General features: G+C 34.3%; 2 long non-coding RNA genes across 4 annotated transcripts; both read left to right on the top strand.

Moving 5' to 3' along the window:
• Positions 1–918: 918 nt before the first annotated feature.
• Positions 919–17,208, top strand: LOC108463645 (uncharacterized). Of its 3 annotated transcripts, none has more exons than XR_008277306.1 (5): positions 919–1,135; positions 1,394–1,587; positions 1,701–2,209; positions 2,333–2,435; positions 16,454–17,208. It is a non-coding gene; the product is annotated as an uncharacterized LOC108463645 (long non-coding RNA). The 3 variants fall into 3 exon arrangements; XR_001868113.2 differs by lacking the exon at positions 16,454–17,208 and having other exon boundaries at positions 920–1,135; positions 1,701–1,763; positions 1,846–2,209; positions 2,333–2,553; XR_001868112.2 differs by lacking the exon at positions 16,454–17,208 and having other exon boundaries at positions 920–1,135; positions 2,333–2,553.
• A 3,833-nt stretch (positions 17,209–21,041) lies between these two features.
• Positions 21,042–22,192, top strand: LOC128286683 (uncharacterized). Its single transcript, XR_008277307.1, has 2 exons — positions 21,042–21,322; positions 21,969–22,192. It is a non-coding gene; the product is annotated as an uncharacterized LOC128286683 (long non-coding RNA).
• The last annotated feature ends 5,186 nt before the right edge of the window (positions 22,193–27,378 follow it).

The following is a 27,378-nucleotide window of genomic DNA, read 5'->3' as shown; positions in this document are numbered from 1 at the left end:
TACTAAAATGTTCTCCTATTTAAAATAAATAATAATAATTTAGTCATTTTATTAAAAATAATATAATAATATTTAAACCCAAGCCAATTGTAATACTAAAACCTTAATTTCACCACTCAATCGAAGTTTTATTTAAATATTCTTTTATACATATTGATTTTATTATGCACAATTTATTACCTTCATCAATTGTGAGAATTTCTATATTAAATATTAATAATGTTGTTAATTGAGATGGTTTTACAAATTAATTTGATACACACCAACTCAAGATTAATGATGGCAACATCATCAAAAATAATTGTATTAATTTAATATTCTTAATCCAATATATGTGTGTTTAAATTTCATTTTACTCACATTTTAATCTATTTTTTCATTTTAATGTGTTATTATCAATTAATTTCAAATAATATATTTCATTATTTAATATATTCTATTTTTAAATATATTTATTTCTACATTTCTACATAAAAATTTCAAAAATTCATTAATAATATATTACCAATGCATGCATGCATTTGTATGGATAAAGATTGAACGTGGACATGGCCTAGCAATCCCACAATATCTTAAACCCTAAATAAATACATATCTCTGGATAACAGTTTGACCTTTATTTTATACCATCCACGTAGGGTTGAGTAAGAATGATTGAAAAATTGGAAATCCATTAGGTATATAGAATCTAATTTTAATTTAATTTAAAATTAATTTTTATAATATAAATATTTTATATTTTATATTTTATATTTTTTAACTAAGTCAACTGGTTTTATAAAAATAAAAGTTGTAAAAGAAATAAGTGTTCTCCTGCATCTTGGACTTGGGTCCAAATAAAATAGGTCCAATAAAACAAAACATAAACCAGGCTATAAACGAAAATGGCCCAAAATCAAAGAAAGAAAATAAAACTGAAAAAAGGAAACCTGCTCCTAATAATGCCAGTCGACAACAACAGCTGGCTTCTTAAAGTCATGTCCCATTGAAAATAGCAGAGTTCTCAAATCTCATCAAATCTTTAATCTTTTGCTACAAGTTTTCAAAGAGAACCGTTTCTTATTCTTCAATCTGATGCTCTCATCTTTTTCCTCTCCATTGCTTTTCGAACATAGCTTGGGGTGCCACCTTCAAGGTAATGATCTTCGCCTTTTTTCAATGCCTCTCTAGTAGTAGAATGAGGGAAGAAGTTTTCTGATTTTGGGATGAAATGAAACCCCAGTTCTTGAAATTGTGTTTTTAAGCTTTGGATATCTCTGATGAATGCTTCGATGATCGATCTATCATATTTTGTACTCTGACATTTCTTGATAACTGTTCTAGAATCACCCAATATTATGCATGCATTAAATCCCATGGAAATACCTAACCTTATTGCATATAATCCTGCAAGAGCCTCCGTCGTAAATAGTGAAGCAACGTCTGAGTGGAGTACCGATTTTGATGCTAAGATTTCCCCATCCACCTCTCAGACTATCAACCCCGAGGCGGATCTGAAATATTGTCGGTCGAAAGTCGCATCAAATTAAATGGCTGCATACGTTCTTTGTTCATCCTGCTTGAGATCTCTGTTAGAATCTAAGCCAAGTATTTTCTCCTCTACTCCTTGCAACTTTGATATGCAATTGATAATTTGGTTAGAAATATCACTGCTTGTTGTGTTCTTATTTTCATAAAGGAACTTATTTCTACTTGTCCAGATAATCCAGAGCCCACAGCAGAAGAGTTGACACTGTTTGCTTGTCCCTCGGTTGAAAACCCAGGTGAGCCATTCCCATATTCCTTGATTGTTATTATTAAGCACCCAAGAAAACTGTAAATTCCTCCATACTTCCTCCATTGTAGGACACTACCAAAAAATGTGATTGTTGTCCTTCTTATTAAGATGACACCTGGGGCATCGAGTTTCAACAGCTACTCGTTTAATCTTAAGATTAGAAAAAGTAGGGATATAGTTCCAGGAGATTTTCCAGACTATAATTTTGAGTTTTGAAGGAATATGTCGGTTCCACAGTTTCTTGTAGAAAGTTTTATTTTTGGCCTGTAAATTATTATTACTAGGAACCAGTGTAGTCTTTTGTAATAGTTTGTAGGCGCTTCTAGCTGAGAAATTTCCGGATGGTTTCCCTCCCCATACTTGGAAATTGTCGTGCACTGACCTCGCCAAAGGGATCTGCATGATTTTTTTTTTACAATATCTGCATTAAAGGTATTAGCCAGTAACTCTGCTTTCCATATTCTACTTTCTTCATCAATCAAATCCGAAACTAACTCAATATTAAAATTTCTTTTATGATTCTGCAACCTATCTTCTTCGGCACCTGATATCCAGATGTCGAACCAAACAGAAATGCGATCCCCCTTTCCAATCCTCTAGCAGATTCCTTTCTCTAGAAGTCCTTTGGCTGACCAAACACTCTTCCAGGTGAGTGAAGGTAAGTTTCCTAATTGGGCTTTTAAAAATTTTGAGGATGGATAATACTTAGCTTTTAAAACTCGAGCGAACAAGGAATTCGAATAATTAATTAGACGGCAACCCTATTTAGCTAATAATGCGATGTTAAATTTATCAAATTTTCAAAAGCCGAGACCTCCTTTATCTTTAAATGAACAAATATCCTTCCAAGCGCACGAATGGATACCCTTTTTACCTCGATTTTTTTGCCACCAAAATTTATTATTATACCCTTTAATTCAGTACAAAGGGTTTTATGGAGTAAAAAATATGCCATTGATTAAGTTGGGATGGATTGGAGAATAGCCTTAATAAAAACCTCCTTTCCTCCCTGCGAAAGATGTTTTATACTCCAATTATCTATTTGTTGCTGTAATCTATCATTCAAGCTTTGAAAAGACGCTTTCTTCTTTCTTCCCACCAAATTAGGTAAATCTAGGTACCGTTCTAAATTGTTTGAACTATGTACTCCAAGCACTCTGGTTAAAATTCTTTTATCTCCCTCTTGTGTATTAGAATTGAAGAAAATAGTAGATTTAGTATAATTAGCACTTTGACTAGAACAGTTCTCGTATTCATGTAGAAGTTGCTTCAATGAAACTACCCCTCTTTTAGTAGCCTCCCCGAACACTGAACAGAATACAATTGTCCGCAAATAACAGACATGAAATCTGCAGTCCACTTTTACTCTTGTGACTTTTTCTTTCATTGTTGACCACATAAGGCTAAACAGTCCCTCTCCACAAAATAGGAAAAAAAATGGGTTGAAAGGGTCACCTTGTCTTAGACGTCTAGAAGGGAAGAAATGTTGACCGGTATAACCATTAAAAACCACCGAGCATGATACTGTAGTTACACATTTCATTATCGAATCAAACCAGTCTGAATCAAAACCCATTTTCTTCAGAACTCCTACAAAATTCCACTAAATCCTGGTGTACGCTTTGCTCATATCCAGTTTAACTGCCATAAATCTGTTTTTTCCCACCCTTTTGTGCTTTGAAGTATGAAGAAGTTCATAAGCCAATAAAACATTATCAGAAGTCAGTCTTCTAGGCACAAAAGCACTCTGTGCCAAGTCATTACATTTATCTGGAAATGATTAGTAATGACTTTTGCCATCAATTTATAAAGCACATTGTACAAACTACTAGGTCTGAAGTAATATGCGAAGGATTTGAAATTTTCGAAATTAACACAATATTAGTCTTATTGGTTGTGTTTAGATCCATACCTTCATTCAGAATAAGGCAAAATGATGTAACATATTCCTCAATAATTGGCCAACAATTTTGATAAAAAAAGGGTTTGAAGTCATGTTTTTGTCGGACCCAATTCTTTTAGTGCCTTTCATATCTCCTCCTTCGTATATCTCACCTTAAGTTTTGAGTTATCTTCATAAAAATGCCTCGATCAATACTCAATAAAATATGATTAAAGTTTCCCCTTCTTCCAGCAGAAAACAAATATTGGAAATAAGATCTGGCTATCTCTTCCATTTCTTTAAATTTGTCTGTCTCCCTACCTTCATTAGATTGCATTTTATGAATAAAGTTCCTATTTCGTCTCTGCGTCGCTTGTTTGTGGAAGAAAGTAGTATTTCTATCACCTAATTTGAGCCAATTAACTTGTGCCCTTTGTTCCTAGTAATGCTAATCTTTTAGAATCTCAAGATTAAGTTCAACTTTTGTATCAATGATTTATGCTAGATTTTCATCACTTCTCTCATCCTTCACCAATTTTTTCAATTTAGAGGTAAACATCTCCTCCTCGTTTTTGGTGAATAGAATTTGATTAGCTAATCCTCACAAACTTTTTTTTAACACTTTCTAGCTTGTTCAATAAATCTCTTGTTGACTTTTCCTAAATGGTTCTAACCTCCTTAAAAAATGATTCTTCCATAAACCACCATGCTTCGAATTTAAAACTTCTATTAAATTGACCTTTATCTTCCTTTTTTGTAGTAATAAGTAGTGGACAATGATCTGAAGAAGAATGAGGAAGGTGTTGAATTTGAAACTCGGGAAATAAAGACAACCATTCATTAGTGGCCCCACCCCTATCTAAATGTTCATGAATATTTGTTTTTGGTAAATTTTCCCTCTACCACGTGAACCAGTTCCCAAAAAATCCCACATCCACTAAGTTACAGTCTTCTAACACCTTTCGAAAAACTTCCATTCTCTCCTTCTCTTGAATTAAACAACCCTTTTTTTCAAATCTATACAGAATTTCATTGAAGTCCTCACATACAATTCATGGAAGATCCCCATGAGAATGGTAAAAACCAGTAAATCTTCATTTATTACCTTTATCCAAGTCCTCGATTACCACATCAATATGCCTTTTTGGAAAACTTTAAAGCAAGATATTAGTGTCCCCATTTCATGCCAAGCATAATCCACCTCTAGGACCAATTGATTCTACATCAGTGCCATTGAAAACACCACACCTTCTTTGAACTTTTACCATGACTTCTAATAATTTTTTGTCTACATGAAGAAGTCCATTTGGGGATTATGTAACTTCAGCATATGCCGAAGTCTTTGAATTGTCTGTGGGTTTCCCAAACTACGGATATTCCAACTTAAGATTTTTATTGTGCCCAGTTGCTTGCCTCTTGGTAGCCGTTGATAATACATTATTATTTTCCACCATTCTCTTATTCCTTACCGCTACTGTGTTAATCTCTTCCTTGATTGTAGAATCTTCAATCTCTTTTTTAGACCTTTTTTTTCCTTCCTCTCTGATTAACACCAACTTCTAGGTCATGTTCCATAGTAGTATGGAAATGTTTCCCACACACGTTTTCCCCTTCTTGACATGAATTAGATAATCCCCTTTCCAAATTAATACCCAATATTGGATCTATATTATTCCTATTGTCAATGCTTTTCCCAAGAACCCCTGAATTATTCCTTAAAATATGACATCCCACTCAATTATAGAGCTGATCATGGGCTGGGCGGCCTGGCCTGGCTCGAAGGTTTGTCTGAAAAATGGGAGGGTTTGGGTAAAAATATAGGCTCGAAAAATGGGCTTAGGCAAAAAAACGAGGCTCGTTTAAAAATGGGCCGCCTCGTAAGAGTTTTTTTGCCGAACTTTCGGCCCTACCAATTATATATTAATATATATTTTTTTAATTTTAATTATTTTAAATTTTTAATATAATTATTTTTTATTATATTGTTAATTTGTGTATTGTTTTAAGAATTGTTTTAGTATTATTTTTATTTGTTTTAATATTTATTTTTATGTTTTTAAATATATTTGATTTATTATATTTTTAAATTTTTTTATTTAATGAAATAAGAAAAAAAAATTAATATGGGTCGGTTCGGGTTCGGGCTTAGTAATTTTATTTCGGGTTGGGTTTGGGCAAAATTTTAGGCCCATATTTTGGGCTGGACCGGGCCCATGCCTAGTAGATGGGCCTAAAATTTTATTTGGGCTCAGCCCGAACTAGGCCCGGCCCGGCCCATGATCACCTCTACTCAATTAGCACCCCTTTCTCCCTTTCCTTCCTCACGTAACTAAACATTGTTCATGGCAATATCTCTTCGAGATTGAGCACGCAATGATAATTCACCCCAGTTTTGCAAATTTCACTTCATTGCCATTTTTGCTTCACAAAAAGAATCACTATAATCTAAGCAACCACAATAAAAACGGAAAAGAGAATTTTAAATCGGACATTTGAGCAGTTCTTATAAAATATAAGCTGTTTCTTTCTTTTTAAGGGTCGTTGAATATCTATTTGGGCTCTTATCCTCATGTAATTACGATTTTTTCCCAGATTAAAGCCGTCATACTCAATAAAATTCTTTATAAAATTACCCAGCTGTACTACCAGATTTTCAGAGAAGAAGGCAATAAGAATATTATGGATCTGTACCCAAAAATGTGTAAAAATTAAAGGGACTTTTAATGGATCCTCTTTCCACTGCAGCTTGTATAGCACCAATAAATTATTATTGAAAGTCCAAGGTAATCCATTTAAAACCCTCTCTATAACCATAACATGAAAAAAATTGAAATAAGTACCTTTTTTCTCCAAGATCCTGAATTTGAACACTCGGAATAAGATTCTATAGACTTGCCATTGTGCTTTTCATTGCTGGAAAATGAATGATGCCGGCTGTGAGAAAACATCCCACTAAACAAAAAGCTTCCACCTCCCTCTCTGAGTTTGGCTTGACTTGTACTTGTAAAATCTCATCCTCATTAATTGATAAACCAGCAAATTCTGACTACATAATTGAAATTAATATATGAACGAGAATTTCAATTGACTAAAGAGATTAGAAAGTAAATTTTTCAATATAGCTGTCAAAGAATTGAAACAAAAACTTGAAAAAACAAAAGACCTAATTCCTACCAAAAATAGCAGACAGAGACGTGCTAGGGTAGCAAACTTTTTTATTTTTATTTTTGTTTTGCAAATGAATTCAATTATTTTATATTTTATATTTAAAATAATAAAAATAATTTAAAAGTTTATATAAAAAATATTCTTTTGTGGATAGCGTATATAAATTATTGTTTTTTTGTAATATATAAGAAAATAATTTTGAAACTTTGTTAAATAATATTAAAAACTATAAAATATTTTGTTAAAATACATTTTAAAAATATAAAACAAAAATTAATATGATTAATATGTCATCAAATACATAAACATAGCATGTGCATTTGTTAATCTGAAAGGCATAACTAAAAATTCATAATGGTCGTACCTCATTCTGAATGCAATTTTCAGAATGTCTAAGTCTTTTACTCGCAACTAATAATAGCCCGATTTCAATTCTATCTTCAAAAACAGGGTAGCTCTTTTCAATTGATCAAACAAATCATCAATTCGAGGCAAAGGGCATTTATTCTTGATAGTTACTTTATTCAACTAACGATAATCAATGCACATTCTCATTGTACCATTTGTCTTTTTCATAAACAAAACTGGTGCACCCAACAATCAATTTTTGCAACTGAGACTGTAATTCTTTTAACTCGGTTAGAGCCATTCTATACGGAGCTATCAAAATTGGAATAGTCCCTGGTACTAATTCAATGCCAAACTCAACCTCTCAGATTGGTGGTAAACCCGGTAACTCATTAGGAAACACATCCAGATATTCACACACAATAGGCACTAATTCAATCTTCTTTTCAGCCACTTTTGAGTCAAGCACATAAGCTAAGTAAGCTTCACAACCCTTTCTCACATATTTCTGAGCTAACATCGAAGAAATCACTGACGACAAACTGCTCAAATCATTAGATTCAATTCGAATTATCTCATCATTCTGACATCTCAGATCAATCGTTTTTCGTTTGTAGTTTACAATTGTATCATGCAAAGTTAGCCAATCCATACCCAGAATTATATCAAACTCATCAAAAGGCAATAACATCAGATCAGCCGAAAAGCAAAAATCTCGAAACATCAATGGACAATTCTTACAACTTTGTCAACCAAAACACACCGGCTTAAAGGGTTCGATACTCTAATTACGAATTCAATAGACTCTACAGGCAAAGTCTTACTGCACACTAAGTTCATGCATATATAAGAATGTGTTGATTCTGGGTCTATCAATGCAATCACATAAGTATCATAAAGAGTGAAAGTACCAGTAATAACATCTAGAGACGAAGCTTCCTCGCGAACGAGAATAGCATAAGCTCTGGCAGGTGCTCTAGCCTCAGATTGAACAGCAGTGTCTTTAGTCCCTCTTTGACTACCACTGACATTTCTCAGATTTCTGAGAGGTCTACGTCTAGCTGAAGTGTTATTACGTCTCAGATTTTGTACAATTTCTTGCTCAACAGATTCGGCGCAATCACGGATGAAATGATCTACATTTGAAACAAGCCCAATCGTACAATCTAAAATTGTCGGGATCTCTTTTACCATAGTGTTTGCACAGAGGGCGATTAGATCGAACATTTCCAACACTAGCAACAGATGTAGCTGGAGCTCTAAAACTCGAATGCGATCTCATACAATCTCTACTCGCATGTCCCACATTAGCCTTTGAACGGCTATAATCATCTCGAAACTTCTTTGATGTAGATTGAAATGGTTTGCTTGATGATCACTTTCGCACTTCTCTAGCTTTTGGATAAGCTTTTCTTTTCTCTTTCCCGAGCTCTTCAACTTTACATGCTCGTTCAACAAGTACAATGCATTCTTTGATCTCAAGAATCCTGACTAACAAATGAATATCCTCGTTCAAGCCATCCTCAAATCTCTTGCACATTATTGCCTCAGTAGATACATATTCTCGAGTATACTGACTCAGTCTTAGAAATTGTCGCTCGTATTCTGTAACAGACATACGACCTTATTTAAGCTCAAGAAACTCTTTAAGTTTCTTATCAATAAATCTCTAACTGATATATTTCTTTCGAAATTCAGTTTGAAAGAAATCCCAAGTGACTCACTCTCCTGGAACCACCGATATCAAAGTCTTTCACAGTGATACGCACTATCTCTCAGAAGTAAAACGGCACATTTTATGCATTCATCTAGATTCAAAGACAATTCATCGAACACGTGTATCGTGTTCTCTAACCAAAACTCGGCTCTTTCAACATCATCATTCGTAGTAGCACAGAATTCTTCAGCCTCATATTTTCTAATCTTATCGACTAGTGCCTTACTTAATTGATTCGAATTAACATGTGGCATAACAGGGACTTGTGGAGGATTGACCGGGGTTGGGGGTTGTTGAACTGCCGGTTTAGTTCTAATGTACTGACTGGACAAATCATTCATCATTTGATAGAAGGCTTGTCTAGCCTCTCCATCATGGCTACTCGTAGCCAGTCTAGAGTCGGATGGCCCTGTCCCTTGTGCGGGAGTAAGTGCATTACTCTAGACATCGTCAGCTACGGCTCGTTTGAGATCCATTTACTATATAAAAACACATTTTCATTGTCAGGATTCATCACATTATCGCATTTCATAAATATGGCATGTATAGTTAAACTCACATACGCTATGTTAGTCCTAAAATTGACTAAACCGTAGCTCTGATACCAACCAAATGTAACACCCCTAACCTGTATCCATCACCAGACTAGGGTTAAAGGTGTTACTGGACGAATCAAAATATTTTACGAACAGTTCATAAACATCATCCATAATCATAGTCATATATCACAATAGAGTCCCTTATATAGGCTATCGAGACCTTAAACATGCATTAGAAAGGGGTCAAGACTGAACTAAGCTTATATAAAATTTTTCGAAACTTAAACAATTTTTCAAAGTTACACAGGTCACACGCCCGTGTGAATAAGTTGTGTGCCTCACACGGCATTAGACATGCCTGTGTGTCTAGGCCGTGTCAAAACATGGCATGCATACTGACTTAATCACACGGCAACAAGACATGCCCGTGTTCCTTGGCTGTGGTCGAGACTGACTTGGGTCACACGGCTAGCCACGTGCCTGTGTGCCTTGGCCGTGGTCAAGACTGACTTAAAATCGTAAGGTACCCCAAGGGACATCACATGGTTGAGACACACACTCATGTCTCTGCCTGTGTCGACAAAAATACGCCATTTGAAATGCCAATTTTCCACCCAATTCAGGTCAAACCTACAAGTAACAAATCAAGCACATTTGCAATATAATTTCAGCCAATTTCAATACCAAGACTTACACCAATCATGACATAACATTATCAACCAATTTGATGCTCAATAGTCATACCAAATTATGCCAAAACATAAGACATAATCATATCTAAACATATGTTTCAATACTTCAAATTTACATCATTCAATCTCATGACCAAAATTTACCACTTTCTAAAAGAAACATATACTAAGACTTACAAAAATGACCAATTTCTATAGGCATTCAAAACACATCATATTGATCACTGATCGCGTGATTTGATATGTTTTAAATATTTATAATTAATTATTCTTGAAACTAACTATTATTGCGATGTAGGCAATTGTACCTATCGAACAGTAGTATAGTTTTAGCAAGACAGGATTGTCGAACTCAGAGGAACTAAAAGTACTAGTAATGACTCTTTTTATTATCTAGCCTAAGAATAAAGATGTTTTGTTTAACTAACTAATTATCTAAACTAAGAATTCACAGAGAATGGAATTGGGGAATTGCTTTTGGGAAAATTGATTGAATTAAGACAATACCTAAGGAAAAATCCACCTAGACTGTACTTGTTATTCTTGCTCCGAATCGGACAATTTATTCATTTAACTTGTTCCGTAGAGATACCTAAGTTACGTTATTACCCCTATTCAAGACTAATAACGTCTAATCCCTAGATTGAATAAATGAGACCTTTCTCTAATTAACACCCTAGGGTTGCATTAACTGGATCTATGGATCCCTTTATTAGGTTTCACCCTAATCCAGCAAAATCTTTTCACCCTATGTCTAGGCGCGCTTATGACAAATGTACTTTTAGATAGGGTCTATTCCTCTTCTGAATAAGAGCTTATCTTGAATCAGTATCTTGGGATATCAAAACAAGAATTAAGAATACATAATTAAGAACAAGTTAAATATTTATCATACAATTCAGAAAATAATAACAGGATTCGTCTTAGGTTTCATTCCCCTTAGGTATTTAGGGGTTTTAGTTCATAACTAAATAAGAAAACATCTCAGAATAATAAAGAATACAAAACATTAAGAAAACTCAAAACTCCTAAAGGGGAAATTGAGGAGAGATCTTCAGTCTTGATGGTGAATCTGACTTCTAAGATGGATCAATCGGCTTCCTTGGAGTAATTCCTTACTCCCTATTCTGTGTCTCCTTTTTCTTCCTCCTCTAGGGTGTATTTATAGGCTTTGGAATGTCTAAGAGCACTCAAAATTAGCCTTTTCCAAATTAGACTCAACTTGGGCTTGGCAGGGACACGCCCGTGTGCAATTACTTCAGGCCGTGCTCGAGCCTGCTAAATTGAAACGGTCGTGTGGTCTGCCCGTGTGAGGAGGTCCAGGCCGTGTTGATTTCATAATTTGGCCCATTTTCTCCCTTTTTGGCCCGTTTCTCGTTCGTTTCACTCTCCTATGCTCTCCTAAGTACAAAACATGAAATTAAAGCATTAGGAGCATCGAATTCACCAATTCTATTGGGAAATCATCCATAAAATACGTTAGACATGGTAAAAATATTTATAAATTACGGTTTATCAATCGTATTGCATCACATATTTCATACCAAGAACTCATTCATATACACAACCATAATCAAGCTAAATTACATGGCTAGATATATATACATCAGAAAACATAACCAAAGTACTTCTAGCCTATACATGCCATACTTTAATATTCACATTTTCAAAAGGTACCAAAAAGAAGTTTGATAGTGAGGTGATGATCCTAGACGATCCCCGAGCTCCCGATAGCTATGATATCTATAAAATAATGCAAACACACATAGTTAACAAATAAAATTAACAAATAACATCAATTCATTCATAAAAGTTAAGGCAAAGTACATTCACTTAGCCATATATCTCTTATATTTCATTTGAACATAATTCACATATACATATCATAACTCATTCTCATAGTAACTCATACTTATATCATATATTCATCAAGGTACATATATTTTACCTTTCAATCTCAAACATGGTATACAATTCAAATGTACCTGAGTTGGATACAAATTCACATAGTCATCTATTTTCTTGGAATGCCCATTGAACCGTTCGAAATCATAAGGATGCACAGATAGCTCGAAAAGCTCATACAATGCCAATGTCCCAGACGTGGTCTTACATGTAAACAAATATTGATGGCATTGTCCCAGACAAGGTCTTACACGAAATAAAATATGATGCCAATGTCCCAGACGTGGTCTTACACGTAAATCATAAGTCGATGCCAACGTCCCAGACGTGGTCTTACATGAAAATACATGTCAGATCCTATGTCATGACATTTGTATCTTAATTATTCCTAAGGTTCGTATGGGGCTTTACAGACGTCAAAACTTTGTAGATACTTTCTCGGATATCTCATATTCAAGGCATAAAGCCATTCATCATTGTTCAATAACATATAAGCATAAATAAACCATTTCAAATACATTTATTTGTATATAGACTTACCTCATACTAATTCGAGTAGACGGAACCGGCTACTCGACGACTTTCGACTTTCCCTGATCTAATTCTATTTTCTTTAATTCTTGATCTATATAAATTCAAATTTAACCATTTTATTCACCAAATCATTCAAATCAATCCAAAAACACATATTTAGGGCATTTTACAAATTAGCCTTCACATTTTCTCTTTTTGACAATTTAGTCCCCAATCACAAAAATCACAAAATACACAAATTTTGCATATACCCATGTTAGGTCAAATTCTCATAGTATTCATATAAGTCCTCATATTTCTTTTATTTCACATTTTAGTTCCTCAAAATCTCATTTTTACAATTTAGGCCAAATTACTCAAATTCATCAAAAATTCAAAAACAAAATAGGTTAACCCAACATCAAGCTTCCATATACTATCACCAAACTTCAATAAATTCATAGTTTCATAAATGGAATAATTCAAAATTGTCAAAAAAATCAAAAATTGTGACATGGGCTTAGTAAAACACAAAGCAACGATCACAAAAACGTAGAAATTATCAAAAATCTAACAAAAACGAACATTGAATCAAGCTTAGACCATGGCCGAACGCTTCAAACACTTAAACCCTATCTTTTTTTACTATTTTCAGTGGAAGATGGATGAACTAAATGAATTTTAACCTTTTTTTTATTTAATATAACATTAATAAACATTTTACCATTTTACCCTTATAATAAAACATTATAAAATCACATATATTAAGGTCATAATTGTCCACTCATGCTTTTAATAGTCTAATTGCATCATAAAGACTTCTCTTTTAATAAGAAAATCAATTAAGTGCTTTAACAAACAACAAACAACTTTTACAATTTACGCGATTAGGTCCTATTCATAATTAAGCACACAAATGATCGAATTTTCATATGAAACTTTCACGCATGCTAATTCACATATTATAAACATAGAAAATAATATTGAAATATTTTTTGACTCAGATTTGTGGTCTCAAAATCACTATTCCGACTGGGGTCTAAACCGAACTGTTTTAGGATCAGGCCTATTAGCCGTTTTATCATCTAACTCATATAGAGGTTCATAGGAATACCCCTATTGTCCATATTCACTATTCAAAATCTATTTGTCCATCGAGTCTCTATCTAACCTACTTGATTCTACGTCATCATATAAATTATCCCACGTCTTGCCTCCATACCAACTATAATCACCATTAATTGCACTCATGATTAAATTTATTTAATCAATAAGGAAAAGAATGAAATAATAAAAATAATAAAAACAAACATAAAAATGAAATAATAAGTTAATAAAATTATCACACTATCTAACTCGGTCTTCTTTTGACTAATATTATTCTACAAAGTAATTTATTCAATAACAATTATCACCGTAGTAATCCTCGACAATGGCGTCAACAACTTGACCACCTCTCGATGTACCAATGTTGGAAGTGAGAATACTACAACTAAAGATATGAATTAAGGTAGAGTCCAAAAATGTATAATTCAGGTTGAAATATAGTTTGTTTACAATGAAACACTTGGTGAGTATTCAGAGGATTGTACATTAGGGATTGCAGTTTGGGAAAAACTATTATTAAGCCAATTACCAAAAATAACTTCTAGTCTACTTGAGTCATGAATTAGTAGCGTTAATGTAATAGCCCATTTTTCAGTGAAATCAGAACAGTGGTTTTGGGACCACAAATCTGATCTAAAAATAAAGTTTATTTTTATTTCATTATATGGTCCATATTATAATAGGGATGTCGTGTGAAAATTTTGATATTAAAATTTATCAATTAAGTGTTTAATTACAAGAAGGACTAAATCGCATAAAATGCGAAAGTTGAATTCTAGTAGCTATAAGGATTAAATAACTACAATTCAAATCTAGAGGTCTTATATGGTAACTAGACCAATAAATAAAAGTATGTATATTCTTGGTGACTCATCCATCGAAATATAGGAAAAGGACAAGGACTAAATTGAAAATTGCAAAATACTTAATAAATTAAAAGATGAATAGAAAATATCATCTTATTTTCTCATCATATTCAACCTAAAAACACATGGAAACCCTAGGAGGGAGAGAAGAGACTTTGAAAGCCTAATTAGGTAAGTTTTCTTGTCCCATTTTTAGTAATTTTGATATTTTTGAAACCGAGATAACTTAATCTCTCTATTTGACGGATTAATTTGAAAAGTTATCAAAGTATGGAAAATGGGTCAAGGATGTATATGCTGAAAATTAGAAATTTATGGTAGAAAATGAAAGGTTGTTGATAGATAAACAACTTTTACAAAGTGATTTTTGATGAAAACATGATTTATGGACTAAAATGTAAGCTTGTGAAATTTGATGAAAAATTCTAAATTTTTATGAATACATGTGCTATAAAATTTGTAATGGGATTTTGGTTAGGGTTGGAATAGGGAGTAAATTGCACAAGTTTCATTTTTTGAGCCTAGGGATGAAATCAGAATTTATGAAAAATTTAGGGGCAAAATGGTAATATTGCCTAGGATGTAAATTGAGTCCATTTAAATATGAAATGTGTGAAATTGATGATTAAATTTATTTTTAAAGACCAGAACAACACTAATTCGAGGTTAGATCGAGGAAAAGAAAATGTTTTGAATTAGTAGATTTCTTACGCGAACAAGTGTCGAGGTAAGTTCGTGTAACTTAATCGGACATGTAATATGTTTAATTGAATGTTGTATTGTATGAAATGTGACTTATATTGATGTACATTACTTGAATACTATAATGAAAGAATTAATACATGCTTGATATGGTGAAAAATAGGTTAAGTCCCGATTGAATATTAAATTCTGATGAATATATGCACTTTCCTGAAATGAATAAGGTCCTGTATTTGTTGTGGATGAGATTTAGCTCGGATGAGTAATCCTATTGACCTTGTCATAGAAAGGACTTAGCTCGAACAGGTAATCCTGATATAATACTTCTGGAGTGTACGTTACGATTAGGGTTTAGCCTGGACTGGTAACCCTAATTGAATTCTTTGAGCATACGTTATATAAAGGATTTAACCTGGACTGGTAATCTTGACATACGATATGTTGCTCGGGAGTGTGTTCCTTGATTAAGTGACCTAATGGGTACCACTGAATAAGAATTGACAGATTATGGATTTGTATACCTCGAGTGTACTACTTGAGCATCCATCAGAATTTCAATAATTCAACAGACATATAACTCTAGACATGGCATGAAAATTTTGAGATGAAATGATAATGTCTTGAAAGTGTATTACATGATGAGCTCAACTATGTTACTTAATTTGTATGAAGATTTTGGTGACTAACATGTTTGATTGAATCCATGTGTTTAGGCAATTATCCAAATGGATGGAAAAATTGATATTGGATGCTTAGATTTAATAAACGGGATTGGTAAGTTTAGTTTTCGTTATACGAACTTACTAAGCACGTAATGCTTATTCCAATTAGTTTTCCCTGTTTTATAGTGCTCGGAAGCTCACAAAGGTTGGAGATCACTGGAGCATTGTATTGGACCTCGAGGGTCTAATTAGAGTCCCCGATTAAGTCCCGACTCAATTCTAATGCTCGTATTAGACCTCGAGGGTCTAATTAGGGGACGTTTTGAATGATCTCCATTATTGAATAGTAATTTACATAAATTATTTGTAAAATATTTTGAAAGTTTTGGTAATGCTATGAAACCCTATTTCGACGACGGATACGGGCTAAGGGTGTTACATTTAGTGGTATCAAAGCTACGGTTTAGCCGATTCTTGAATTTGACGTAGCAGACACGAGTTTAGCTATACATGTCATTATATAAATTGTGATAGTGTGATGAATCCTGATCATTTTAAATGTGTTTTTCATATAGTAATATCATCCAACCGAGCTAGAGCTGAATCTGAGGAAGCTGAGAGCAATGCTTTAGCTTTAGTTCAAAGAGTTGAGTCTGCGTTTGGTAGTGAAAGGCACATGTCTGAGGGCTGAAGTGAGGAGGTGAAACAGGCCTTCTTTCAAATGATCAAATAAATGGTTTACACAGTACTTGAGAACAAACCCTGCTGTACAACGACCTCCCCCACCTGCTCCCCAATTGATTCCTAGGGTACCACAGGGTGCTGAGCCTGTTAGAATTGGTAAGCCTTCGATAGATAAAATTCGTAAGCATGGGGCAGAAGAATTTAGAGTTACCACAGATGATGATCCAGAAAGGGCTGAGCTTTGCCTAGAAAATACTATCCGGGTTTTTGACAAATTATCTTGTACACCTGCTGAATGTCTGAAATGTGCGGTATCTCTACTGAAAGATACCACTTATCATTGGTGGAATACCATAACTTCCGTAGTACCGAGAGAGAATGTTACATCGGAATTCTTCCAGGCTAAATTTAGGAAGAAATATGTTAATCAGAGATTTATGGTCCAGAAAAAGAAAGAATTTTTGGAACTCAAACAAGGAAACATGACTGTATCCGAATATGTACAAAATTTTGTTCGATTGAGCAAGTATGCTAGGGAATGGGTTCTAACTGAGGCTGAAATATGTAAACGTTTTGAAGAAATTTTAAATGAAGACATCAAATTGTTGATTGGAATTCTAGAGATAAGGGAATTTACAGTGTTAGTCGATTGAGCCCACAAAGCTGAGAAATTGAGCAAAGAAAAGAGACAAGCCAAAAGAGAGGCTCAGGTTTCTGAAAAAAGAACTATAAGTAAATCACAATCATTTGCTTCTAAGAAATTAAAAAAGTATTATGATCGTGTTACCACCTCTACAGGATATTCTAGAAGAGAGTGAAGCTCTTAACATTCTAACCCGAGGACTTCATCTCTATCTGTGACCAGTGTGGGTAGTGTTGGTAATCCCAAACCAAAATGTGAACATTGTAACAAATTTCATCATAGGGAATGTCGGTCCAGAAGTGGAGCTTGTTTTGGATGTGATTCACTTAAGCATTTTCTTAGAGATTGTCTAGAAAGAGTTGAAAAGGAAATAGAACCAGCTCCAAAGTCGAGTAATCCTGTCTCGAGGGACAGAGCACTCCGCCATCTTGGTAATGTTGGTGGTAGTCGAGGTATTACCAAGGATACATCAGTTAGATATGAGGCACGAGCACCTGCAAGAACATATGCTATTCGTGCTAGAGAAGATGCCTCTGCACCAGACATATTTACTGGTACATTTTCTCTACTTGATTCTGATATTACTGCTTTGATTGACCCTGGTTCAACACATTCATACATATGCACGAACCTAGTGTCTGTTAGAAATTTACCTGTTGAATTCAATAAATTTGTTGTTAAAGTTTCAAACCCTCTGGGACAGTGTGTTATAGTGGATAAAGTTTGTAAGAATTGTCCGTTGATGGTAAAAGGTTATTGCTTTCTAACTAACTTGATGTTACTGCCATTTGATGAATTTGATGTGACATTGGGAATGGATTGGTTAACCCAATATGATGCAGTGGTGAAATGTAAACATAAATATATTGTATTGAAATGTGAGAGTGGTGAATTACTTAATGTTGAATATGATAAACTAGATGGATTACCTAATGTGATTTCTGCAATATCAGCATAGAAATATGTTCGAAAGGGTTATGATGCTTATCTCGCATATGTGTTGGATACTAAAGTATCTGAGTCAAAGATTCAGTCAGTACTAGTTGTATGTGAATTTTCTAATGTATTCCCAGAAGAATTACCTGGTTTACCACTGGAAAGAGAAGTGGAATTCTCTATAGATCTTGTTTTGGGTACATCACCTATATCTATTTCACCTTATAGAATGGCTCCTACTAAATTGAAAGAGCTGAAAGTACAGTTGTTAGAATTGATTAATAAAGGTTTTGCTCGACCTAGTTTCTCACCTTGGGGTGCGCTAGTTTTGTTCATAAAGAAGAAAGATGGATCGTTGAAGCTATGCATTGATTATAGACAGCTCAACAAAGTTACACTAAAGAACAAGCATCATTGCCTCGAATCGGTGACTTGTTTGACCAGTTAAAATATGCCACTGTATTTTCAAAGATTGATCTCCGTTCTGGTTACTATCAATTATGGTAAAAGAATCGTAGGTACCAATAACAGCTTTGAGAACCAGGTATGAACACTATGAGTTTCTTGTGATGCCATTCGGCTTGACAAATGCACCTGCAGTGTTTATGGATCTGATGGACAGAATTTTTAGCGCGTATTTAGACAGGTTTGTGGTGGCATTTATAGATAATATTTTGGTTTATTCTCAGAATGAAAATGAGCATGCTGAGCATTTGAGAATAGTGTTGCAAACTCTATGAGAGAAACAATTGTATGCCAAATTTAGTAAATGTGAATTTTGGCTATGGGAAGTTAGTTTTCTTGGGCATATAGTATCTGCTGAAGGTGTCAGAGTAGACTCAAATAAAATTTCAGCCATTGTTAATTGGAAGCCACCGAAGAATATGTATGAAGTCCGAAGTTTTCTAAGACTAGCTGGTTACTATCGGAGATTTGTAAAAAGTTTTTCAATGATAGCTTCCCCGATGACTCGTCTGCTACAAAAAGATGTAAAGTTTGAGTGGACTAACAAATGGCAGCAGAGTTTTGACAAATGAAAGGCTTTATTGACAGAAGCATCTGTGTTAGTCTAGCCAAAATCGGGTAAGGAATTTACAGTTTATAGTGATGCATCATTGAACGGTTTAGGTTGTGTCTTGATGCAAGAAGGTAAAGGAGTACCCTATGCTTCAAGATAGCTAAAGCCACATGAAAAGAACTACTAACACATGATCTTGAATTGGCAGCAATTGTGTTAGCTTCGAAAATTTGGCGGCATTACTTATTTGGGGAAAAATGTCACATATTCACTGATCATAAAAGTCTTTTGATGTCACTGAAAGATTTGAATTTGAGATAGCTCAGATGGCTTGAGTTATTGAAAGATTATGATATTGTTATTGACTACCATCCGGGAAAAGCCAACATAGTGGCAGATGCTTTGAGCAGAAAATCCCTGTATGCTTTGCGAGCAATGAACACTCAATTGTCATTGTCTGATGATGGTTCAATCATAGCTGAGTTAAAAGCTAGACCAATGTTTTTACAACAGATCTCTGAAGCTTAGAAAAATGATAGTAAGTTGCAAGCAAGAAGGGTACAAAGTGAATCGACTCTTGACGGCACTGATGTTTGTTTGTTATTCAAAGGCAGAGTATGTGTTTCAGAACTAGTACAGAAGATTTTGAAGGAAGCTTATAATGGAAATATTTCTATTCATCCTGGTAGCAATAAAATGTATAATGATCTAAAAAAGATGTACTCGTGGCTAGGAATGAAACGGGATATTTCTGGGTTTGTATCTAAATGCTTGATAAGTTAGCAAGTAAAAGCTGAACATCAGTTGCCTTCTGGACTATTACAGCCAGTTACGATACCAGAATGGAAATAGAATAGAATTATTGTGGACTTTGTATCGGGGTTACCCCTGTCTCTAAAGAAGAAAGATGCCATTTGGGTACTTGTTGATCAATTGACAATGTCTGCACACTTTATTCCAGTATGTATGGCTTATTCCTTGGATAGATTGGTTGAATTATATGTTTTTTAGATTGTCAGACTGCATCGAGTGCCTGTCTCTATTATTTGAAATAGAGATCCTCGGTTTACATCTCGATTTTAGAGGAAATTACAAGAAGCTCTGGGTACTCAGTTACACTTTGGTACTGCATTTCATCCCTAGACAGATGGTCAATCTGAACGGGTAAAATAGATCTTAGAAGGTATGTTTCGATGTTGTATACTTAAGTTTGAAGGTAATTGGGAAAGGTATTTGCCTTTGGTTGAATTTGCTGATAATAACAGTTATCAGTCTAGAATTAAAATGACACTGTATGAAGCCTTGTAGAACTCTATTGTACTGAATAGAACTCAGTGAGAAAAAGTTACACGAAGTTGATTTGGTCTGAGAGACTGAGGAAAAAGAGAAAGTAATTCAAGAAAGTTTGAAAGTAGCATCTGATCGTCAAAAGTCCTACGTTGATTTGAAGCAAAAATAAATAGAATTTCAAGTCAGTGACAAAGTATTCTTAAAAGTGTCGCATTGGAAGAAAGTTCTCTGATTTGGTCAGGAAACAAAAGAGTTAAGAAATGAGGAGGTAGCATTAGTAAAAGTTCTTTGGCAACGACATGGCAAAGAGGAAGCTACCCAGGAGTAGGAGGATACTATGAGGAAGCAACACCCGAACCTTTTTACTGGTAAGATTTTCGAGGATGAAAATCCTTAATGGGGGAGAGTTGTAACAACCCATTTTTTAGTGAAATTGAAATAATGGTTTCGGGACCACAAATCCGATCTGAAAATAAAGTTTATTTTTATTTCATTATATGGTTCGTATTATTATTAACATGTTGTGTGAAAATTTTGATACGAAAATTTTATCGATTAAGTGTTTAATTACGGAAGGACTATATCGCATAAAATGTGAAAGTTGAATTCTAGTAGCTATAAGGATTAAATAGCTATGGAATTCAAATTTAGAGGTCCTTATATGATAATTAGACCATTAAGGAAAAGTATGTAGATTCTTGGTGACTCATCTATCGAAATATAGGAAAAGGGCAAGGACTAAATTGGAAATTGCAAACTACTTAATTAATTAAAAGTTGAAAAGAAAATATCGTCTTACTTTCTCATCATCTTCAACCTAAAAACACATGGAAACCCTAGGAGAGAGAGAAGAGACTTTGAAGGCCTAATTGGGTAAGTTTTCTTGTCCCATTTTTAGTAATTTTGATATTTTTGAATCCGAGATAGCTTAATCTCTCTATTTGAGTGATTAATTGGAAAAGTTATCAAAGTATGGAAAATGGGTTAAGGATGTACACGCTGAAAATTAGAAATTTATGGTAGAAAATGAAAGGTTGTTGATAGATAAACAACTTTTACAAAGTGATTTTTGATGAAAACAGGATTTAGGGACTAAAATGTAAACTTGTGAAATTTGATGAAAAATTATGAATTTTTATGAATACATGTGTTGTAAAATATGTAATGGGATTTTGGTTAGGCTTGGAATAGGGAGTAAATTGCACAATTTTCATTTTCCGATCCTAGGGACAAAGTCAAAATTTATGGAAAAGTTAAGGGCAAAAAGGTAAGTTTGCCTAGGACGTAATTTGAGTCCATTTAAATATGAAATGTGTGAAATTTATGATTAAATTAATTTACATAGATTAGGAAAACACCAATTCGAGATTAGATCGAGGAAAAGAAAAAGTTTCGGATTAGTAGATTTCTATTGCAAACAAGTGTCAAGGTAAGTTCGTGGAAGGTTTAAATTTGGCTTTAAAATTGAAAGTGGATAAGCTTATTTTGGAATCTGACAGTGCATTTCTTGTCAATGCAGTTAAAAAGAGGGACCAAGATATTACCATTTTGGGCTGCTGTGTTAAAAAAGCTTGTAGGAAGTTTAGGAATTTTACTTCGGTACAAGTTAATTGGATTGGCCGATGTAATAATAAGGCTGCTGATTTTCTTTGTAAGTTAGCGATTAAAGAAAAGTGTAATTCGTACTTCAATATGGATTTTCCCTTGGAAATTCATAGTATTGTCATTAATGATGCAATAAAATGAAGTTGACCTTTGGGTCATTTTTATCAAAATAAAAAAGAATAAGAATTGATGGATTATGGATTCATACACCTCGAGTGTACTACTTGAGCATCCATCGGAAGTTCAATGATTCAATAGACATATAACTCTAGACATGGCATGAAAATTTTAAGATGAAATGATAATGTCTAGAAAGAGTATTGCATGATGAGGTCAACTATGTTACTTGATTTGTATGAAGATTTTGTAGAATTACATGTTTGATTGAATGCATGTGTTTAGGCAATTTATCCAAATGGATGGAAAACTTGATATTGTATGCTTAGATTTAATAAACAAAATTGGTAAGTTTAGTTTCCATTATACGAACTTACTAAGCATATAATGCTTACTCCGTTTATTTTTTCTTGTTTTATAATGCTCGGAAGCTCAAGAAGGTTGGAGAGCACTAGAGCATCGTCACACTATCAACTAGTCATTTTGGGTATACTTAGTAAAATCATTTTGGTATAATGACATGTATAGGACAACTTGGCCATTAGTGGCTTGAAAATGATGTTTTGTAACTTAGCCACTGGAATGCCTAGTAATGGTTCATTTTGGTATTACTAAGTAGATTATCATGATATATATATGTGTTATGTTAAGTATATGAGATTAAATGGTGTTAATGCCTAAGTTAATCCAAGGTAAGTTTATAATCACATAAGCATGTAATGGTATGCCATGTTGAATGATGGAATTTGCCTAATTTGAAAGCTTGAAATAGTTGGTATTGGATGTGTGTTTCAAGTGCAGGTCTTGGGTGAAATTTTGGGTGAGAAATGAAGATATAAATGGCTTCATTTTGTCCACACGGGTAGACACACGGGCGTGTGTCTAGACTGTGTGTGACACACAGCCTGGTAACATAGGCATGTGGTTAGGCCTTGTGTCCCCTGCACCTTAATTTTGAGAAACAGGATACTCAAAATTGAGCATACGGGCAGAGACAGGGGCCTGTGTCTCAGCCGTGTGTGCAACACTGCCTAAAACACGGGCGTGTGTCTTGGCCGTGTGAAACCTGTACCTAATTTGAAATTAAATTAATTAACCATACAGCCTAGCACACAGGCGTGTGGCATGGCTGTGTGCATAAGTCAGAGAGTTACACGTGGTCGAACATGGCCTCTAGCATGGGTATGTCCCAAGGTCGCACAAGCGTGTCCCAAGTTCATGCGGGAGTATGAGCCCTGCACCATGGAAAATTTTTGTAATCTCGCAAAAAATTCTTAGTGTCCCCGATTAAGTCTCGACTCAATTCTAATACTCGTATTGGACCTCGAGGGTCCAATTAGGGGATGTTTTGAATGATCTCAGTTATTGAATAGTAATTTACATAAATTATTTTTAAAATTTTCTAAAAGTTTTGGTAATGCTCTGTAACCCTGTTCCGACGACGAATACGTGTTAGAGGTGTTACATATCTTGAAGCAAGATGATAATAATAGTAATGATAAACTATATGAATTGAACTAAACCTAAATCTAATCCTAAGTTCATGTATTGAATTCTCCTATCCCTTGTTTCGACTATGCGAGTTCCTTTAGCCTAGATCCAATTGTTTTACCTGATTAATTATTGATTTAGGGTTCTAAATAGTTGGTTACTAATTAACCTAGCAGGGATTCCTACCCTTTAACTAACCTAACTAGTCGACAAGAACTACTCACCTATCAATGACATAGTTTAGACTAGGGCAGGGTAAGGTTTTCTCAGATAGGCCATACAGATATGACTTCCTAAGGTTGTCAAGCCTAGGTTTGCTAAGTTCTTCCTTTCACAACCATTGATTTGCTAAGTGATTCTTGGTAGGCAATATCAATTTCGGGTTTATTCCTACCTAAATGACTTTCTATGGTCGTCAATCATATGGTTTAATTGCACTAAACCAGATCTAACCAATCCAAATTGAACTCCACCTATCAATCAATTAATTAGATTAGTAAAATTGAAACATGTGAAATATGTATAAAGTATAAATTGATTCTAATCTTTACACAAACATTCATTTAACAATGTTAAAGAAAGAAATATAAAGAATAGAATAAAAGAAAGAGATGTTAATGCATTTATAGATGAAAGCATGGCTTTAGAATAATCTTCGCTCGCGAAAGTCTCACTTCTAAATAGAATCTTTCGATTACAAGAACATAACGTAAACTAGGTAAAAACTAAGAATGAGCATAAAAACCTAAGAATCCTCCTTCCCTAATGTGTTGTCTTGAGAAAGTATTAATAGATTACATGTATTATGACCTAATTAGGTAACGTAAGGATGGTTAAGCATGTTAATTTAGGTTGTGTAAACAAAAACACCCTTACTTATTAAATTGGCCTCGTCGCAGTTGTGTTGCGACACCTTCTACCCTGTGTCATGACATCACCCTGTGTCATGACATCAAAGGTAGGTTACTTTATTCTTGGTGTCTTTAGGGCTGTGTTGTGACACTGTCTTGCCTATGTTGTGAAATCCTCAGCAAGCTACTTCTTGGATATTATGCTTGTTATGTTGTGACATCCCAGCTTCGTGTTGAAACATTAGCAGCAGTCCACAGTCTTTTTGCCCTTAAATGATGTCTTGCAAACTTAATCAACTTGTTAGTATTCCTTTATGCCCAAATTGGCCTAGAAGGTCATAGAACACATAAAAATGTTCATTTTATTCACTCGATTCTAAGAAGGGAAACTTAATAAAAACTAAACTAATTTGTTAGAAGACTAGCTCGTTAAGTATAGAATTGGGCCTAATTAGCTACAATGAATTGTGGAAGATCATTAAGCACATAGGAAACACACAATAAAAATTTTAAAAATTATAAAAGAAATAAAAATAGCAGAAGAATTTTAAAATTTTCCTAAGTCACCTTACAGTTTATTCAGCACATTGCCCCTAATGTACAACAATAGATAAAGGAAAGAGGTTACCCAATTAGCGTGATACGTGTAACAAAATTGGTGGGACTACTCCTCAGTACAGTTTTTTATCGAAATTGCAATGCATTAAAAAGTTATGGGGCTCCTAGAAAGAGGAACCAAAAACATTAAATATATATAATAACTAAAATCCTTACCAAATAAAAACTAAAGCAAAAATAAAAATCATCCTAAAAAAATAGTGTCCAAATTTAAAAATGTTCAAACTAGTTAGAATCAGCTCTGACTTTTCAATCCGCTTCATCCTAGTTGCCCTCTGAGTTTGGATTTTCTTTAACATCTTCTTTCGGATCTTCTTCTAAATCTTCCTCTGGGTCCTCTTCAACCTCTTTCTTGCTAGGTTCTGCTTTTACCTCATATTTAGCTACTGGAAACTGTGGCAACTTTAAATCGGTCATCTTCGCATAGTTTTTGTAGAGTGGTCCTACTTCCTGCGTCCATCGAACTTAGTTTTTCTTGCACTATGAAGCATGCTCTTGTAGATTCTTGTTCCAACACATATGTTTTTCTTCTGTAATATAGTATACAATAACATAGCTTAGAAAGTGATAGCACTAGAAAGAACATAGGTTTTCCCCCTTACTTATTGGTTAAATTGTTCCCATTTAGTTATCCTTAGCATACATTTTATCATTTTCAGTTTACTAAATTGCATTTTATAACTCAGTGAATCGTAGCCTATTTTATTCAAATTTTGCTATCTTATTACATTAATGTCGCAACATGAGTTAATCCCAGATTACGTCCAGAATTGTCACTGGACCTGAGAGCTGCCCGTAATGTCACTACATGAGTGAATTCCAGATTGCATCCAGAATTGTCGCTGCATTTGACAACTGTTCGGATAAGAACCAACACTGCATGAGTTGTCCAGTCTGGTATAACTAGCCTGTACATATAAGGATGAAATCATTTTGGGCAAAGGACATTGTACTGTTGGAAGAGGACATAAAAGGGTGGACGTGAGAAGAAAAAATGGGGGCTTGTTTTTAGATCATCATCTTCATCATCCTACCTTGAAGCTTACGGCCATAGAAGTTTAAGCCTTTGATAGGTGAGCCAACGTGAAAACCAGATGCAGACTAGCTCCTGATGAAGAGACCTAAGTGTGAGACAAGAGGGAATAGAGATATTCAGTTGAGTTGTCTAGGGATAGTATTCTCCACTCAATTGTTTCTTATTTCTTCTAACTACTGGTGATTATTCTCTTTTTTCTATTTTTATGGAAATACACATGAATTATTGGTTAAATGTTATCTTATTCAATCTTGCTTTTATTGTTTAATCTTGGGGTTTGAATGTTTTGTAACACGGAAGTGTTATTGCAGTCATTGACATTGGAAAGTGTAGTGACAGTTTGAGCCAACAAGCATTACAACAGAAGTTGAGTGAGAATTAAAGGAATTTAGTCCACTTATTCTTAATAGTTTCATATTGTCATCACCGAAAGGTGAGGTTAGTATACATGTTTAAGTCTCAGATTAAATAGAGGAGTGACACTGGGTAAGATATACATTGAACTTTATTGCTTCGACAATCACCTATCTCTTTATACCTTGTGAGCACTTAGTATTCTATTGAAGATTCATGTTGGGGATCCCAGTTTATTACTATCATATTTTATTTTATTGTTTTCAAGTTATTGCATCAACAACTATTCTCACAATTTATCTCGCTTCTATCTAGTTATTGCACTGACATTAATAGAAAAAAGATTACCATCCTTGTGGGATCGATATCCAACAGACTTATATCTGTCTACTATACTTGCATCGATAGTGTATGCTTGCACATTATTACTGTGACGTTAAACAACCAATCAGAAAGTTTCTATGTTAGACCTGTTTGAGGCTGGGCAGATTTGAGTACTGATGAACCTTAACCACATTTTTGGCCTCAGGGTTAGTTGTTCTTGGAACAACGATGTCAGGAAATTCATCCGTAGATGACATTTCCACTCACCTTGCCTATTCGTTAGGAGGTTGATTATCTCCTCCAAATTCCCTTTCAGACAATAAATTAGATCAGTTTTCTATGCAAAATCATACAGGAATAAAGGAGTGTCATATTACGTCGCTATCTTGGGCGGTAAGATAGAAATTTCTTTTCCTCAAATAATTACCTGTAACCATGGTACGTCCAGTTTTTTATTTTTCTCAATCTCCCTTAAGGCAACGTAAAGTTCCTAGACTATCAGAATACATGTTCATTCCTTTGGGATTTCATAG

This window comes from Gossypium arboreum, chromosome 13 (genome assembly GCF_025698485.1).
Source record: "Gossypium arboreum isolate Shixiya-1 chromosome 13, ASM2569848v2, whole genome shotgun sequence".
Taxonomy (NCBI): domain Eukaryota; kingdom Viridiplantae; phylum Streptophyta; class Magnoliopsida; order Malvales; family Malvaceae; genus Gossypium; species Gossypium arboreum.
Note: the sequence above shows the minus strand (reverse complement) of the source record. Positions and strands in the feature narration are given on the sequence as shown.